This window comes from Arvicola amphibius, chromosome 18 (genome assembly GCF_903992535.2).
Source record: "Arvicola amphibius chromosome 18, mArvAmp1.2, whole genome shotgun sequence".
NCBI lineage: Eukaryota > Metazoa > Chordata > Mammalia > Rodentia > Cricetidae > Arvicola > Arvicola amphibius.
In genome coordinates, this window is record NC_052064.1 from 21743473 (window position 1) to 21749472 (window position 6000).

Consider the following 6000-nt stretch of genomic DNA (forward strand, 5'->3'; position numbering starts at 1 on the left):
CACCATTATAATTATATATTCTGAGGTGATTATTCATGTCTAGGAAGCCAGAAGAGAAAAGTGTAGTCTCTGTATACATTATAGCACCTAATGTTTGACAACATGTATCCACATAAAGCCTAAGAAAGTTTAAAACAAGGGCATCTAAAAGCACAAAAATGGGAGTCAATTACAGCGTTTTGGTAGCAGGATTATTTCAGATGAGCTCTGTTCATAGGCAGCAAGCAGAGGTGTAGTTTTGTTATGAGATGAGATGATTTTCTGTTTCATGCAGTCAGCAAGAATGGTAGAATGGTTGTGGCTCTTTCTGGAGTTTCTGCTACAGAACACTTAGTTGGGGTTTGTGAACAGAGTTCTACAAGTTGCTTAGTGGTGACATAGACCCCCCGCTATGTCCCTGGAGTAGGCTTTGCATGAACACCTGGTGGTGAACATTCCTCCATGTTGGATGAGGTGGAGCCAAAAGGCAAAGCCACAGTGTTTCTCTTAACCATGCCCATTTAACATTTAAAAAATGGTCCTGATCAGAAAAGGTTTTCAGATAAGCAGTAAAGATAGATTTTTAAAAAATGCCTCTGAATGGGTCACAATTGGATAAATTTACATGGGCTTGAGACAAAGGATAATTACAGACAGAGTCATAGATTAAAAAATAATTTAAGGATATTACACTGGGGTTCTTAAAGGAAAAAATGAATAAATCAAGGGGCATCAAATATATGGAAAATATACAAAGAGTCTGGGTTACATATATTATTTTGTCTTCCTTTTTTTTCATATTATAAATAATACCATTCAAAATTTCCACTTCCTCCCCTCCCATTTCCCTCCCATTGCCACTCACACTCCCCCCTACCCCTACAGTCCTAAGAGAGGGGAGGGTACCCTGCCCTGTGGGAATCCAAGGCCCTCCCCCCTCCATCCAGGCTTAGGAAGGTGTGCATCCAAATAGACTAGGATCTCACAAAGCCAGTACGTGAAGTAGAGACAAATCCCAGTGCCATTATCATTGGATTCTCAATCTGCCCAAATTGTCAGCCATGTTCAGAGGGTCCAGTTTGATCCCATTTGTCCTTCCTCCATCTCAAAGTATCTTGACTTCAAAATTAGAGTAAGGGTTTGTTACTTTGGGAAAAAGGCTCTGCTTTTGTTTCCACAGACAATCTAGGCTAGTGATATATCCTTCTGGGTTCTTTCATGGAGTTGAGAACTAAATAGTTATAATTATAGTTTTCCTTAGATATGGTAAAAAATAAATTTGATATAAAAGTTTAGATACATGAAGATAGGAAGATGATAGATTATTTACCTTAATTTGGAAAGTGTAAGTTGACTAAATATTGTAGCTATAATTGTTGTTTGATTACTGTTTTGTATATGTAATGTTTTCTATGTTAAAATTAAAGTCTTCCTTTTAAGTCAGACAGAAAAGGGGAGATGATATGGATGTCCATCTGTATGTATCTTGCTTCATTGGTAGATGAATAAAGCTGTTTTTTGCCAATGGCTTAGCCAATTAAAGGCAGATGGGAAATCTGAACAAAGAGAGAAAACTGGTTGAGTCAAAGAGATATACATAGCCACTGAAGGAGAAGAAGCCAGAACATTACCAGTAAGTCACAGCCTTGTGACAATATATACATTAATAGAAAAGGGTTTATTTAACATGCAAGGGCTAATGAGGAATATGCCTAAGCCATTTATTATAGAGTAATATAATTAATATAGTTTCTGTGTTACTCATTGGGTCTTGGCAGTTGAGAAATGAAAACAGAGTCTCCTATTACACTAAGCAAGTGGGCCTGAGAAGGATAAGAACTAAAGAATCTTCATCCAGGGGGCTGGAGAGATGGCTCAGAGGTTAAGAGCACTGGCTGCTCTTCCAAAGGTCCTGAGTTCAATTCCCAGCAACCACATGGTGGCTCACAGCCATCTGTAATGAGATCTGGTGCCCTCTTCTGGCATGCAAGCAGCAAGCATATATGGAAGGGATGTTGTATACATAATAAATAAATAAATCTTTAAAAAAAAAAAAAAGAATCTTCATCCAGCAACTGACGGAAACAGAGGCAGAGACCCACATTGGAAAAATGTATTGAGCTCCCGAAGTCCAGTTGAAGAGTGGGAGGAGTGAGAATGTGAGCAAAGAGGTTAAGACCTTGATGGATTCACCCATCATTAGCTCATTACCTGAGCTAATGGGAGCTCACCAACACGAGCTGGACTGGGAAGGAACAAGCATAGAACCAAACTAGTTCCTCTGAATGTGGTTGGCAGTTGCATGAGTAGGGCAGAGTGACAGGCCACTGGCAGTGGCACCAGGATTTATCCCCACTGCATGTACTGGCTTTTTGGAAACCTATTCTTTTTGGATGGATACCTTGCTCAGCCTAGATATAGCAGGGAGGGTCTTCAAACTCACCCTCTCTGAGGATTGTTTTATTTTATTTTATTTTATTTTTGTTTTTCGAGACAGGGTTTCTCTGCAGCTTTAGAGCCTGCCCTGAAGCTAGCTCTTGTAGACCAGGCTGGTCTCAAACTCAGAGAACCACCTGCCTTTGCCTCCTGAGTGCTGGGATTAAAGGCGTGCACCACCACCACCCGGCTTTCTCTGAGGATTAGATGGGGTGGGGTGGGAGGGTATATAGAGGGAATAGGAGGAGGGGGAGGGAGTGTGAACTTGGATTGGTATGTATAATGATATAAGATATCTTGTTTTTTTAAAAAATTAATAAATAAAGCCAGAAATAAATCAAGGAAAAAAAAAGAATCACAAAGAAAATAAATCACTTAACCACCCCCCTAAAATAAAAAAAAAAATGAAAAAATCTAGCTTAGGAGCAGTGACTAAGCGAGAGCAAAAGTCAGTAACAATGTTCCTCTGTGGTTTTTGACTTTCATTCCTAGCTTGAGTTTCAACCCTAAGGTCACACAATTGTAGGTTGTGATCTGGCAATATCAGTCAAATAAACCTATTCATTACCTGAGGTGATTTTAGTTAGAGAGAATTTAATAGCAGCAGGAAACAGGCTAGTCAGATCAACAGGTGATATAAAGAAGTATTTATTGCTGGGTAGGACATGGGAACGTTGTCTTTTGGAGGAATGTGAACGATATTAGGACTTTAGATGGAAAAAGGCATAGAAGGTGTACCGGGAGCACCTTAATTAGCTGTTGTTGTAAGACTAGGAATGTGGGAGGATTGAAATCAGTGCTGACAGTGGAGCTTGAGCTCATAGGATTTGAGTTGGGAAAAAGAATCCTTGAAAAAATTAGTTAGAGAATATTTGTATAATAGAGAAAACCAGCATGAGGTAGTTTAAAGGGCAGTCCTGTGGTGAAGAAGAAGGAGAACATTTCATGAAGTTTAGCACCATTAAAGAGAAGGCCCTTCTTAGCATTTGATGCCTAGGAAGGTATCCTAAGGGTAAGACTCCATCCATCTAAGCCTTCAATTTGTGTAGGCCTAGGCAACCTGATTCCTAATTCAAAGAAGCGACTCCATACAGAACCTTCTGTAATTCTGGTCTACTGTGGTCTTTGGGGACCAAGCTCCAAGACTGTACTAAGGTTTTCATCATCATCATCAGAAGAAGAAGAAGAAGAAGAAGAAGAAGAAGAAGAAGAAGAAGAAGAAGAAGAAGAAGAAGAAGAAGAAGAAGAAGAAGAATGTCCACGAATGTTGGTCAGAACTAAACATTTCTATCTGTTGGGTAGGAAAGGAGCACACATGTTCTATTGGTAGCTTTCTCATTACTGCATCATGAAATCTCTCTGCTCTTATTTTCCATACAGTTATATGTCTATGTATATACCCAACAGAAAACTCTCATTTACACTGCATGTCCAGACAGACTGTGAGTGAGTAACCATGGCAACACACTGCTGTGAGCCAGGCTCTGGTGCTGTGGAGGCAGGTGCCTTGGCGTGGGGAGTTATGTCTTCATGCTATCAGCCTGACTTCGCAAGTAAGGAACTGGCATGCAAACTTGCTTTATGCTCGATCTTGGCTCGACAAGTCAGCCTCTAAGGTATTTGTCCTTGTGCATTTAATTGATAGTGGCAGTTAGTCTACTTGGTTTTGCATTGAGGTCTAAAATATGTGAATTGTATGTAGCTGTCTGGAATTGCAGAGACATCGCCATTCTCCTATGTTAGCCTGAGTCATTGATAGAAATCAGGGCCTATGCATTACAGTCTATGTGGAAGACTAGATCTGGTTATGAAGCATATCCCAGTATATTTTCTATTGATTAAGAATTAGATAATTTAGGTGAGGATCATCTTTTGATAATTCAGACTAAATACCCACAAGATTGAGATGTAATCTTGAGATTACATGTACAGCCTATATGAAAATCCATGGTAATGGGATTTTTTAAGTATTTATTCATTTATTATGTATACAATATTCTGTCTGTGTGTATACCTGCAGGCCAGAAGAGGGCACCAGACCCCATTACAGATGGCTGTGAGCCACCATGTGGTTGCTGGGAATTGAACTCAGGACCTTTGGAAGAGCAGGCAATGCTCTTAACCTCTGAGCCATCTCTCCAGCCCCGTTAATGGGATTTTCCACAGCTCTTTTAGACAGATAAATCACAAACAGAAGCAAACAGTGTGTTTAGTCTATAGCATTATAAGCCTTCCTTGAAACAGGGTCCATCCATCAGAGAATTATTCATCTGGTGGGGTGACATCTAAACTTTAGCCATGTGCTGCAACTCTGATAAAGCCATTGCTACCAGCATCGATCAGCATTGGTTCAAGTGTGGTAGTGTCCACCACAAGTTAGAAGCCAAAATTGGGTGATAACACATGTTATACTTGTACTGGAAACAAAACAGATGCACAATCTCCAAGTCATAGAATCTTCTTCTGTGGTTTCAGCTCAGCACTGTTGCACCAATCTCTTTGGCAGAGTCAGAAACTCAGAGGAGATTCTGTGAGAGTTTACTGAATGAATTTGTAAAAATGAAGCCACAGTTAGATGTTGCAATGATAGGCTGTTGAGATACCCAAGCTATGAGACATGTGCCATAAAGAGCTTCATACAGGGAGTGGAAGCAGCAAAAGAGAGACATGTATAAAAGTTTACAGGAATATAATCGTGTAAGACTTTTCATTTGAGAATGAAGTCCTAACAGCCTGAGATAGACATGATTCGTTGTTTGTCCTGATAAGTTTTAGTCTTACCCTGGTCAAATACCCTAACTGTGCTCATTTTCCTGTTAGTAGTTACTAATTCTTCATTCAGTTTTCCTATGTGTACTATGTACGTTGATCTGCGTCCTTGTCTCTCTCTCTCTGTTAATAGACATTTCTCTCATAAGGTGACATCTTATTCAAAGGGCACAGAAGCTTAAAATCCTGAACATAATTAGCTGTTAGTGTAGGACCAGGAAAATGGAAATAAATGTTAGACGTAATGGCAGAAATTGGGTATTGAGATCATAGGATTTCAGTTGGAAATAGATAAACGCCATAAAAAAATTAATCCTGAGATCATTTGTGTGATATTTTGGCTCAAATCTTTCTTCCTCTGCCTATGCTCTACAAATTTAGTAAGACAGAATTAAAAAATAATGAGCTAATTTCTTAATTAATGTTCTTTGAACATTGAATCTGTTCAAAGGTTATCACTGATGGCTCATTGAGGTGCTCAGTGGAAAAACAAGTGGAGCAAAAATAAATAAAAACAAGAAGGTAGTTTCAGCAGTTATGTGTTGAGATAGGCAGGAATTTTCAGGGTGTTTATCACCATTATAGAGAAGGCCCATGCTATGGAATGGAAGCTTATCAAGGTGCCCTAAGGGTAAGACTCTGGCCACAGAAAACTTCAATTTAGGGAAGGCGTGAGCAAAGTGATTCATAGTCTCGTGAAGCTACTTCTTTCAAAACCTTCTGCACCTGTGGTCCAAGCTCGTTAGTGTCCTTCACAATTAAGAAACCACGCTTCTCAGCATCACCCCTATGTGTCGGTCTTGGAAACAGAAAAGA